This window comes from Corvus cornix, chromosome 4, assembly GCF_000738735.6.
Source record: "Corvus cornix cornix isolate S_Up_H32 chromosome 4, ASM73873v5, whole genome shotgun sequence".
Lineage (NCBI taxonomy): Eukaryota > Metazoa > Chordata > Aves > Passeriformes > Corvidae > Corvus > Corvus cornix.
Window position 1 is genome coordinate 45,424,579 of NC_046334.1, and position 12,864 is coordinate 45,437,442.

Below are 12,864 nucleotides of genomic sequence, written 5' to 3' on the forward strand. Positions count from 1 at the left end.
GGCGCGCGCGCAGAGCGGGGGGTCGCCTCCCCGGTGTCCCGTCCCCGCGCACGCGCAGCGGCGGCGGCGGCCCCGGGTGCCGCGGGTTGCAGTGCGCGCGGCGCACGCGCGGTGGCGCGAGGCGCCGCGGCGGCCGGCGGCGGTGGGGGCTCGGCGGCGCAGGCGCGGTGGTGTCGGGGGGACTCCCGGGCCCGGGTGCTGGTGGTGCCGCCGCCGGAGGAGCAGGAGCAGGAGGTCCAGTCAGTCAGTGCCGGTGGGCGGGGGGCTGCGCGCGGGGAGCGACGCTCGCCGGGGCAACGCGGGCGGGCAGCGGCAGCGCGGGGCCAGGTGAGCAGCGAGCGCGGCGCGAGGCGGTGCGGGCGGACCCGCCGGGCCCCGGTGTGCGGTGGCGAGGGCAAGGCGCGGGGACGGCGCGGAGGCGAGCGGTGGAAGTTTGACAGTGCCGGCGTGTCTCCCGCCGCGAACCGGCGGGGCGGGAGTGCCGCGGCTGCCCTTGGGCGGGCACGGCCGCGGCCGGGGGCGGGGGGCGCTCGCGGGGCACCCGCTAGGCCCGGTGACCCACTTTGCTCCTGTCACAACTCCCGGGCGCGTCGGGAGCGCTGCCCGCCTGGCCCCGCGCCCGCGAACCGGGCAGGGCGGGCGCGGGACTCCCCGGCATCCACAGGGCCGGGCCGCGCCGGACCGAGCAGAGCTGCGGGCGGCACCTCCCCCCGCGGCCCGTCCGCCGCCGCTCCATGGGGCGGCTCGTCCCGCGGGCGCCGGGGGGACCCGCCTGCCCCCGCCGCCCCACGCGCGGGGGAGGTTTCCGCGGCGGCCCTGCGGAGCGCGGGTGTTTACACGGCGGACGGGCGGCGGTCGGTGCTCGCTCGGCCCCGGGCCCTCCCCGCGGCGGGACAGCTCTGCGGGGCCTCGGGCTCCGGGCGGTGGCGAGAGCGTGCCCGGCGCTCTCCCTGCGGCAGGTGGGCTGGAGCTGCGGGGCTGCGTCTGCACTTCGTAGGCTTTTTTTTTTTTTTCACCTTTTTTTTAGTTCCGATAACTTTATTGCGATAACTGCAGCGTGTTCACGCTCGTAAAACCTGAGGAATTCTTACTAGCCCCCAGCCCTTTTTCGAGTTACTGCGGCCTTAAAGTCAGTGTGTTAAATACTCCGTGCATGCGGGTGTGAAATACGACCAGCGAGGGACTGGAAATCCGTGGTACTTCAGTTTTGTGTTTGGGTTAAGGTGGATCAGGATTTCTGGTTGGTTTCACTTTCAAGTTCCAGCTACTTTAGGCCTCGATATAAATTGGAAATGGTTTTTTTTTTCCATGAAGAGGAGTGTTTGTGAACTAATGAAACGTATTTGCAATGAGAATTTTGTAAGGCTGTTGTTTTCATGTGCTGGTAAGCATTAACCTACCAAGAAGCACAGGGAAAGTCAGGTATGGTTTTGGCTGGAATATGAAATGGCAGGTAGAGGTGGAGTGGCTGATCGTAGATCCTGATCCTCTAAATCCTTAAAGTATTTTTTCTTAAATGACTGGTTGACGAGCAGTGCTTTTGGTGGCAGTATTGACTTGGCCTGGCCTGCCTCTTCCTTGCTTCAGCTGCACCAGCACAATGGTTCTTGGAGTTGTGTCCCGTAACTAGCTTGAGGAAATGATCCAGGTTAAAATTAACTACTGTTTTTGTGTTGTTTTTTTTTTTTTTTTTCTTTTTAATGTGGTTATATTTAACCTATATAATTTCTCTGGGTAACAGGTGTGTCAGGAGGCAAGAGGACTGTTTAAGCAAATAACCTAGCGAAAGAAGTACTTGAGAAATACATCTTGACTGTGGTAGTCCTGGCAAAGTTCAGTATGAGCAGTTGCAGTTGTTTCACAATGTTCAGTTTTACAGAAATAATATTAACTTTGTTTATAATTATCTGTGGGATTTGGGCCTGTTACTTGAAATTGGACAGAATTTGATTGTTGTAATTGAGGGATTCTACTTGAAAGTAACTCTGCTTTTTAATTTAACTATTATTAATTTTCATACATATCCACTTAAGATACTTCCTCAAACTTGTTACAGACACTGCTTTCAGATTACCAGACATAATGTATTTGGTTTAGGTTCTTTTTGTAGAATATGACAACTTGTCTGAGAATTTTGTTGGTAAGGCAAGGGTTACTGCTTCTTAACAAGCAATTCAAACAGGGAAAAAACCCCCAAACTTCCGGGTTGATATTTAATAGTTTAAGGTGCCATTTCTTGTTTTTTATTTCTTCCGCTTCATGTTCTTACATGGAAAAGCTTAACACATTCAGGCAAAATAAAAGAATGTGAGGAAAGCAGAGTGTTTTCATTACTAATGCTCTTCTAAGGACCCCAAAACCTCTGCTGTAGGTAACTTTACTCTCTTTGTACTAAGCAATTTAAAAACTGAGTGGTAATTTAATTTGTAGTGTTAGTTAATTAGCTTCTTAGTATAGAATTTCACAGAAGTCATGAATCTTTGTGGTTGGATTGGTCTTGCAAAAGAAATTGCTGCTTTTAAGAGCTTTGAGCTTTTGCTTTTTTCCCCCCTGTATTTTAAATTTCTGCAAAAAGGTGAAGATACAAACTAGTAGTAGAGTTATTGCCCCCCACCTTCTCCACATGTTCTTTATATGAAATGTTTTTATCAACTTGGAAAGTTGTGAATTTTTTATTAAAAACCAATAAACTTGTGTTGAAAATAGTTGTGAATCAAAAATGCAGTTTTCTTCACTAGGTAATTTCCTTATTTGAAACAGCTCCTTTTTTATCTATGCTTTCCTTTAGGTGGTACATATAATTTGTTGTCAGTGCCTCATCGTTTCAACTTAGTTTAATAGATGAAGACTATGGATAGCTCTCCTCTAAGAATAGAAAATTAGTATCCTAATACAGTTTTAAATACAAGATATCATTCAGAAGAAGTGGAATTACAGCTGAAAAATGCCTTTTCATCACCTTGTAATGAGTTCGTTTTTCTTGAGGCAAAGACTTTGGTAGATCTCTGAAGTAAAGAAAAGTTCACTTTAGTGTTTTAGCCTTTTTAAAGTACTAGCTTCCCTATGAACACTGGAATACTGTAAAGGCCAAATGAGAAAGCAGATGCGGAACTGTTTCTGAGGATTGGTGATATTAGTAGGTAGTGGCATAGCAAAGTCAGTAGTGGTTGTTCCTACCATTCTTACTTTCTGTTTATTTACTTTGCAAAGTATTTTTAACCTTTCACTGTTCATGAGCTGCTTCACCCCTGAAGGGGTGGCACAAGACCAGGAGGGTCACCAGGCTTTTGGGAGAACAGTAGCTGTTTTACAGTAGCTTTATCTTTAGAGGAGAAAAAAAGTGTGAGACTACAGACAGTGACCAAACCATTCAGCTGTTTCTCTCATCTTAAGCTAATGCTGAATTATTGTTAGTAATATTGGCATTATTATTTTGGAGCCGGTGGTCTTTCAGAATAAAAAGACGTGTTGGAAGCACCAACTTCTTAGCAGAATCTCAAATGAAAGATTCCAGTGTCTCTCTGTAATTCTGGCTCAAGCAAGTTTGGCTATATCTGTTAGGAAGGTACCTCATTCACCTCCACCACCTTCTGTGGGTGGTCCATGTGGGGAAAGGAACTTACTAGTATGGTTGGTTGTTTTGTTAACTCAGTGGGAATCTGTAATAATATGAAACTCTGTCAGACATTACACTGTTTATTTGTTGTAGGACTTAAAAGATGTGAAATGCAAAATCATGGAAGAGAAAGGAGACTCAGGGTTCATGCAGCTGTGTGCTGCCCTGAAGGATTGAATTCTCTATCCCTATTGCTGCCACAAAATTCCTTTGTCATGTAAAAGCCACTTTAATTTTGGCATACCTCACGCCTGAGTGTTTAAATTTATAGTCTTAATGTTCTCTTACCATACTTTTTGTGTATATTATAAATTCTTTTTTATAGCCACTTTTAGAATATATAATCATATACATAAAACGTTTTGGTCCTCTGTGGTTGTCATATATTTAATATTATGTGGAAGCAACAAAGCTTCACAGATTCTTTCAGCAGTTTAGATCTGCACACTTTGGACTCTTTCCAACAGTTAGATTTTGTTATTAAAATCAGTGAATTAGTTTTCTTATTGTGTACTGATGTTCTGAGAAACATTGCTGAGTATATTATGACATTATCATTAGTAGTATTAATATTTTATTAAATATAGATCCTTAAAAATTAGTTATATATATGAGATTCAAGACTGATAATGACTTATATTTAGAGACTGATGCTTTTGAAGTTTAGTAGATACTATGGGCATTCCTCATATTCATGATAAAAATGTAGCCAAATTAGGCATAAATGTGGCTACTTCAATGCTTTGTTCCTAAAACTGTGTGTTTGATAATCTCAGGGTATGTGAGAAGGCTTCAGTTTTGAGGCTAATGTCATTTTACCGATAATGACAGCTTGGTACTACAAGATAAACGGCGTTAGACTATTATGTTTTTTTAGAATAGAAGAGAATACTTCTTGGAGTAAGACAGATCCAATTAAAGTGGAATTTTAAAATAAATGTATGTGATGTCATTTTTCTATAGAGGTCCTTCTAGAGTTCCATTAAAAAGGATGTTTGCAGGTACCTCTGAGATGGTTTTTGATGTATGTTATTTTGGTATATGGCCAGATCCATAAAATAATATAGAGGAGTAAAAATAGATTTAGATGCATTTTGTGTGTCCAGCCTCAAATAAAATTTGTAGCCATGTTAGAGGTTTCTGGGTTTTCACTAGTGAAGTTTTCCAAAGCTGAACATTGAAGTTTTGTTCTCATTCACATCTTCCAGAATCTTATCACAACTGAGCATCTTGGCTTCTAAATCTATTTACTATTCATAAATTAGGCAATCTGTAAATTAGGCCTTCACTTGTTCAAAGGCATGTTCAAACCACACCTCAGGCACACCTATGGAATTGGACTTGGACCAAAACCCTGTGGTGACTCTCCCTTTTGCTCAGGAGCACAAAGGAGTGAGGAGGAAGAGGTTTTGTTCATGTCTCCTTTAAAAAATAGAAACTCCCAAAATAAAAAACAAACCAACAAAACTCCAAAGCCTAGAACCTCACTTTTCCTTGCAGACAAGATGACTAAAGTCTAATTGGGCTAAAGAGCTATACTAGGCCAGTTGTTTTCTTGGAGGAAAAGGAGATGATATATATATACACACCTGTATTCTGGCCTGTGTTCTATTTAAAATTTTGAATGCCATTACGAACTGGAAACCATGATTTGTGTCTCGTGTTTGCTGCCCTTCTGCCTAGAGAGGCATACATACTGCTGGTGCTACTCTGTTCAGCAAAGCTTTGCTTTTTATCTTTGCTTCCATATTCTGAAAATTGCCACTGAAATGAGAAGTTAGGAGTTGATGCATCTTCCCAATGTGATGCAGAGCCTGCTGAGAGATTATGGTTTAAACACCATTTGGCAGAGTAGAGATTGGCTTTCCACTTTCTGTGTTCCAGGTTAGTATGCTGTAACCCTGTGCTGCTGGACAAAATGAGAGCACATCTTTTCCCCTGCTGGCATGTTAAAAGAATATATTACTCCTGCTTTGTTGGGAAAAGCTTAGCTATGTGTATGACAAGGACAGGGACCAGGATTGTGACTACAATCTTACCTGTGCCCTAGGCCTTCAGAAACAGGTGAAGGCAAAATACTGTGTTCACTGGTTACTTACACAGTTTGCATCTCTATTAACTTTTGTAAAAGTCTTGCTGAGTGATACAACTCTCCCTGGCTTTGGTACTTAAGAATTGTAGATCCTTTTGTATGGAATCCCCTTTTTGTGCCCTGTTTTAGTGAAGACTGTACTGCTTTGGTGTTGTGCTGCCTATTACAGCCAGAGCAGGCAGCAGAAGTTGCTAACCACATTGCATGGTAGTGGTCTTGCTGTGGGACACTTAGAAAAGGAGGAATACCTGGGAATGGGGTGATCATCCGGCATGATGTCAGAATTTTAAGTGCTTTATAGTAGGGAATAGTATTGCTAATGACCTCATCTACAAGATGTTTTTAGCTTGTAGCTCCACAAGTTTGTGAGCATATCTCCATTGCTTGCAGAAGAATGATCCCACATCCCGTAAGCGTGTCATCATCTGCCGACCTGGTAGATCTCCAGAAAGTTTCAGCACTTTCTTCATTGGGGCAAGTATTTGTGAACATAGAGGAGCCAGGCTGGACTGTAAGAAGTGGCTCTTGTAGGAGGTTAATATGTTAGTTTCCTAATGTGCATTAGAAACACTGAGGAAATATATATTTTTACATCTTAAATTATGATCTTAATGAGAGTATGAGATACTAAGCTGCCTAAAAAAAATGATACTTCAAAATACATTAATACAGCTAATTTAGTATTTCAAATTCTGAGAATCCTGCTGGTGTTATAAATAAAACATAAGTCTCCATTTTTACATTTGAATAAAATTTTTAATGAAATAGTAAAGAATAGTTTCTGGCATTTAAGGGCATTTGAAGTGTTTGGTGGCTATTGCATTGCATGTTAAATGCAATTTCAGCAACTGCTTGTTGAGGTTTGGCTATTACTGACGTGCACCCTGGCAGAATAATGTTCTAGGAGTTTAGTGGTTGCTGTTGAGAGATGGTTGTGAATACAGAGAAGGTAAACTCCTGCTGGTGTGCTAAGGTAGAAGGTATGTAATTTTTCAGTTTACTAGAGACATGTTAAAGGTTTGGATTTTCATCAGTCATCCAAAAGCCTCAAGATACATTAGGAGAAAAAACCTGTCTTGTTTCATGTGGTAACTTTCCCAGTCCATAGTTTCCCAAAGCTTTGTTTGAAACCTATGTATGAAGTGTAAAAAGATAAATCAAAAAATATTTTGCCACAATCTGCTTATTTCTCTTGGCTCAGTAAACAACTAGGAAATTTTCCTCGATTAAAAGCTGTAGGGAGTTACCTTTTTTAAAGCCTGATTTCCTAAGAAAATGTGATTTATGCTTTTTCCTTGTTTTCTCTCATTCTTTCCTTACATATTCACCAGTAGCTTTTGAAATAGTTGACCAGTTGTAGCCATGTTTGTAGGAGGAATGGAAATTGCAGACTGTAATGTTACCACAGGTTTTGGGAAAATAGGCAAGCTGGGTAGAGAAAAATGTGTCACTGCCTGCTCTTGAGAGCAAGATAATGCAATGGGTTTTTGGTACTGACCTGTTTTTTTTAGCATGCAGTAAGTCTGTGTTGGATAGGAGAGCGGGAGTTGTGTGTGTCATCAGGGCTTGAGATAGGAGGAACATTGGGCTGTTTTGGAAAGGGATCGGGACCAACAATACTGTAGCGTGATATTATAGCAAAATAATAATAATAATAATACTGTCTTTCAGTATAAGAACAAAAGACAGTGTTTCCCAAGTCAGATTTCCAGTAAGCTCACTCCTCTGTCTTGTGACACGGAGTTACTGGTTGAAAAGCAGGAGCTGAACTTACGTCTAGAATGGCATTTCTCGTCTTCTTTCCTGTCTGGCCTGTATTTGCAGTACCTATTTATCATGATAAACAGCAGACTGAAATCTACCTTTTTATGTTCAACTTGAAGATTTTTATCAAGTCTCAATAGAGAAATATCTCCTGCTGGTTGGTTTAGAAAAACTCAAAAACTTAGTAATGGTAAAAGTGAAGAAAACTTTATTAGCTTGTGCTGCTTTCATTTCTAGAGAATTCTCTGCTGTATAATATGAAATATACCTGTCAAGCCTTTAGTGACCAACATAATCTTAACAAATTGTAATTTATTGATTTCAAGTGTTAAAATAGTTCATTTTTAGAATATCATAGCAGACTGCAAAATCGGTGGTTTTGGCTTGTGCTTATTTTAAAGTAGTTTTCATAGTAACAACAAATACTCTAAAGGAAACTGGATTTTCCTCTACTGTGAGTAGAAAAGCAAGTAGCAGCATGAATCACAGCTTCCAAGAACTGTCAGAATAGGAATGCAGATGCTCTCTTACACACACACTTTCCTGTCAGTTTTAATGTAGTAATGTGATTTAATAAAGTTTTCTTGCCATCCACAGCAGCAACATCCATTGTATGTAACCAAGCTACTACTAGCAGTTGTGTGTTTAGAACTATGGTTTAGAGCTAGTACGGTAGTTCCACTGATAGTTCTCTAACATCTCAGCAATTTTACATGTAATATATTTTTCTGGAAATGTTCATGTTGTTAAAATGTTCTACTTCATTTTTTTATATAGTCTTTTTTTCCAGCTCAGAAGCTTTAGCTAAACATTTTGTGCTGCCCTAAAGCTTTTAATGATGTTTCATGGAAAATAAGATAGAGTTTCAGCCTTGAGAAGCTTGTGATCTGAATTTCACTGACATAGAAAATGAGGAGAATGACCTCAGAAATGGGGACAAGGATTCAAATTAATAAGCGAGTTATAGTGAGTGAATTAAAGTTTCATTTCTAAGAACATAAGATAGATCAGCAACAAGTAATATGGAGAATATAGAAGCAAAAGACAGCATAAAGCAAGTCCAAATAATACAGGGATTTGGAGGAAAAGAAGCAAAATATTTTACAGGATCTGGAAAGCATAGTGAAATCAGAAAAGTAGTCTGAATCAAGAGGAAGAATAACTAGAAGGTTTTTAGAAATAGGGCAGGAAAAAAAGCTGTAGAAACTTACAAATTATGTTGATGGGTTTAACTCTTCTGAAGAGAAAAATGAGACAGGAAAAGGATTTGAGTATATGCTGTTTTGATCAGTTTGGCAGGGAGGTTAGGACATAAATTCTAGTACGAAGATTTTTTTTTTTAACTCTTTAAGAAATTTAGCTGTCACTCGAACTTGCTTTTAAAATGAGTGGCAAAACAACAGACAGCTGTGCCTGAAAATTTCATCTCAGGCATTCCTGTTGCTCTGTCACTATCTTCTATTACACACAGTTTTTCTACAAGCTGGAGGATTTCATACGAACTTCAGTACAATTGAGGGTGCGACTATGAAGTTTTTAACATCAGTGGTGATTGACATACTATCATTTTATCTAAGTCAAAAAGATCACAAACTTTTTTCACTAAAATAACTGAAATTGCTTTTCCAAATTATTTTAGGTAAATTTGTAGTGCCTTTATATAGACATTTAGATTTATGGTTGATTCAGATTGATATACATTAAACTTTGTGTTGCCAACATAAGAAATGAAAAATAATCTTTCATAAACTGGGATAGATATTTTTTTTAAATGCACCTAGACTTCCTGCCCTATAGAATATAGTTTACCATTTCTTATCTATATACTGGTGTTTGATTCAAAACATTGATTTCTAACATTAGAATATTTCATTTGACTACATAGAAAAATAGATATGTAGGTGATAATGGTCTGCATTTCTTATCCCATTAGATTTGGCAGTAGATCTTCCTCAAACATTGGCATTCTTCCTCAGTTTCACAGCTTCTTCTTTCTGTTATATGTACTGGGGGACAAGGTGGTAAAGAGCGGGTTTAGAAGTTACTTTGTGTTGGTTATATTATGTCAAAGGAAATCCACCTATCCTTGCATACAGTGGAAGGGAATAGATTTATGTATGCCTTAAAGGATATGCTTTGCCACGTGGGAGTGCTGAATAGAAAATATCAACAGTGGGTAACTAGCAGGAGATTTTCCAGCAGGATTGTCATGAGTTAGGTGATATTACCAAGTTGATGCGTGTGTATTTAAAACACAGTACGGTGTGTAGGAATACAGAATTTCTGATCTGTAGCAGGTGGGGAGCTATTTCTTCGTTGAATGAATATTTGTGTATAGAAATCTCTGTTGTATAGTTAGCTTTTGCTCAGCACATCTTACTGAAATTAGTTTTTTATTAGCGAGGGGAGTTTGATTAGTGAGTGGAGGGAGTCTTGTGCTGTTGCATGCCATGTTTTCTGAGAGTTTCAGGTTGTGTTCTGAGGTAGTTCACGTGTCCTGTTTGAACTGTAGTACACACAGTTAAGATTTTATTGATGCATTTTCTTTCCAGAAGTTTGCATAGTGTATTATTGATGATCTGCAAGGTCATAATACAATCCAAAGCAATTGTAATGCAATAATTCTAATATTAATGCTTTGTAGACATCGTTATGTCTGTAAATTTTATGTTACCATTGGGATATTGCATTTGTCTCATATTTGTTTGGATTTCAGACAGCGCCAGAGCTATATAAAAGGTGGTATCCAATGCTGAAGTTCTCCTTCATGAGTATTTACTTCACTATGTTGAATAGAGGAATTGGAAAGTAAAATTGTGGACAATTTAAGGATGCATATAAAATGACTGAAATGGCAGGAGAGAAAACAGAAATAATCAAGGGCTCATCCCCGGAAGTTGTTTTGAACAGAATAACTTTTATTAAACTGTGGGTTTTTCTGTTGTTTTTCAGAAGATTGTGCCAAAGAAGACTTACTCAGATGACATCACATTTGGACTACTAATGCTACCCACCCACTCTACAAGGCACAATGTATTTCTAGGTAATTTAAGTAAGTATGTAGATTCTATTGCTACTAGAACAGTAATGCTTAAAACAGAAACATCTATTTCCAACCTCAGGCAAGGTAGACATTCCACTTCAATTTGATATTCAAATTAATGGTGTGTGTGGGCAAGAATAAACTTCAAATAAGCTTTTTATAAGCATTTATCCTGTACACTGGAGCGTGGAATGAAACAACTGAACTGTACCTGAGCTGCCTTGGAAACTAGAAGGAAGAAAACCCAGACCTTATGAAGGCACTGTCCCCAGCCATGCAGTGTGCTAATGTGGCCCTGTGGTTTCTGGAGGCTAAACTATATCTCTCCCAGGGTTGTGTTGTGGTGACTGAGCAGATGTACTGCCATGCTCACTGCTTTTCTTAGTGGTTTTTGTTTGTTTGTTTGTTTGTTTGTTTTGGATTTTTTTTTTTTGCAGATGCTTTTGTTAAAGTTGAGATTACTTAATACCCCATTCATGTAAGATATAGAAGAAGAATGCATCTTACTGGGTTCAAGTACCAATATCTCTGTTCACATGTCACCTTTTTTATGAAAGGGTTGCTTCTCCCCACTTCCTTGACTGGGCACTGTGTACTGTCCAGCTGAGGATAGGCCAGGAGGTGCAGATTTTCATCTTTGCAAGATTTGTCCATGTTGTATCTTGCAGTAAGATTACTGGTTGCTTTGTGCATCACATGGAGGGAAGCACAGAACAGCAGGGTAGTTTGCTTATGGTTCATCTTTTGAGCAACAAAGGGGTTTTGATTCAATGTATCATGAGGATCATGGCCATGGCCCTCTGTAGGTTCCATAAATGTGTTTTTATGTTTCATCTTTCTAAGGAGGTGTTATTTTTCAGATTTTGTGTTGTTTTTTGACTGGCTCAAAACATACACTTTTATACTGGGTCAAAAAAAACCCCCAAGAAATTGATCTATTTTTGTAGATCAGACATTGTTCCAATCTTGCTGCAGCAGGATTATTTTTTCTTGCTGGCAGAAAACCTTCCGGTATTCCTAGTAGCTTATAATGCATTGGAGGTGCTTGGTCATGCATGAAGTTTGGTCATGAATGGAATTACAGGTAGCAGTGCTTGCAGTTAATGATGCTTGACACTTTCTATTCCAGAACCCTGGTTTTAGTTGCTTATAATTTCGTAAGACTTAAATCTCTGTGTTATATGTCTCCTTCACCTAAAATTCAACCAAGCATCAGCTTGTGTCAAGAGAATGAGTTGAGAGGGAAGAACATACTGTTTTCTTGATGCAAAATGCAGTGACAATCTTGCCACTGGAAAAATAAAGCACCTGCATATGCTGGAGCAAGCACTCAAGTTTTTAGGAGAAACAAATTGTTATGCTGCAGTATCAGCCTGCTTTTTTTCTGCTATCCCACTTACATTAGGCAGCATGATAGATTTCTGAAAATACGTTTTGTACCAGTTTAGTGAATTTCCTAAATCCATTTCTTCTGTCCAAATCAGATGAGGTAGATCTATTCCAAATCCTTTTAGTCATAAGCAGACAGAGCTACTGAGCATGTTGTAGCTGGACTGTGAGAAGTAAACAGGTCTAATCTCCTCCACTCCATTGTAGTGTCAGGTACAAACATTTGAGTAAGAAGATTTTCTTCTGTACTCTTTGTGCTTTTCCTTAACCCTATCACCCATCTACTGTTGATTTGGTCCTTCAGATTCTGCTTCAGCAGTATATTTCCATAAGTGTTGTCCATTTTTTCATTCAATTTTTCTCTATTCTTTGCTTTTTCTCTTTATTTCTACTCTTATTTTCACAACACATCGTAATAAAATTGATGATTTTGAGCAATGCAGGCTGTGTGTGGTTAAAAGTTATGAAATACTTCTTTTTGAGCATCCTGAAAACCTCTGTGTGTTGTGCATCTATGGTGTTGCTTTTCAAGTGACATTTTTAGAACATGAAGACCATATTTCTTCTGAAATGGAAAGACAATATACTTTAAATTTTCAAATTATGTGCATGTGAAAATTTGTATAGTGTTTTTCTTAAAAGACAATTTTAAGACAATTCTCTAAAGAGACCTGATTTTTTTTTGTTTTCATCTAAATTTAGCAAATGTAGAGAGAAGCCCATTCTTTCATTTGCAAAATCTTCTGGAAATTTATTTGGATGTTGTATACTGAATGTCAGTGAAACTAGGTGAGTCTGAGTATTTTGGTTATTCTAAGCAACGAATGAATTGATTGTATGTGAAAAAAAAGATTAAAAAATCCTGTTTGTAACTTACAGTTCTAGGAGAAACTCTGGCATATAACCTAAAATCTAGAGGACTAAATTATTAAATAAATAACATAGCCAAGAGAAAAAAGG

At 39.7% G+C, this 12,864-nt stretch overlaps 1 protein-coding gene across 8 annotated transcripts in view; it reads left to right on the forward strand.

Annotated features, from left to right (window-relative positions):
- The first annotated feature begins 240 nt into the window (after positions 1 to 240).
- The window catches only part of CLOCK (clock circadian regulator), a 68,242-nt gene continuing 55,618 nt past the window's right edge, over positions 241 to 12,864 (forward strand). For 3 of the 8 annotated variants that reach the window (XM_039551345.1, XM_039551342.1, XM_039551349.1), the window contains exons 1-3: positions 241 to 327; positions 10,425 to 10,524; positions 12,607 to 12,693. The gene's annotated coding sequence lies outside the window, so the exon portion shown is untranslated. The remainder of the gene's footprint in view (positions 328 to 10,424; positions 10,525 to 12,606; positions 12,694 to 12,864) is intronic. The other 5 variants (XM_039551347.1, XM_039551343.1, XM_039551346.1 and 2 more) reach the window with 4 other exon arrangements.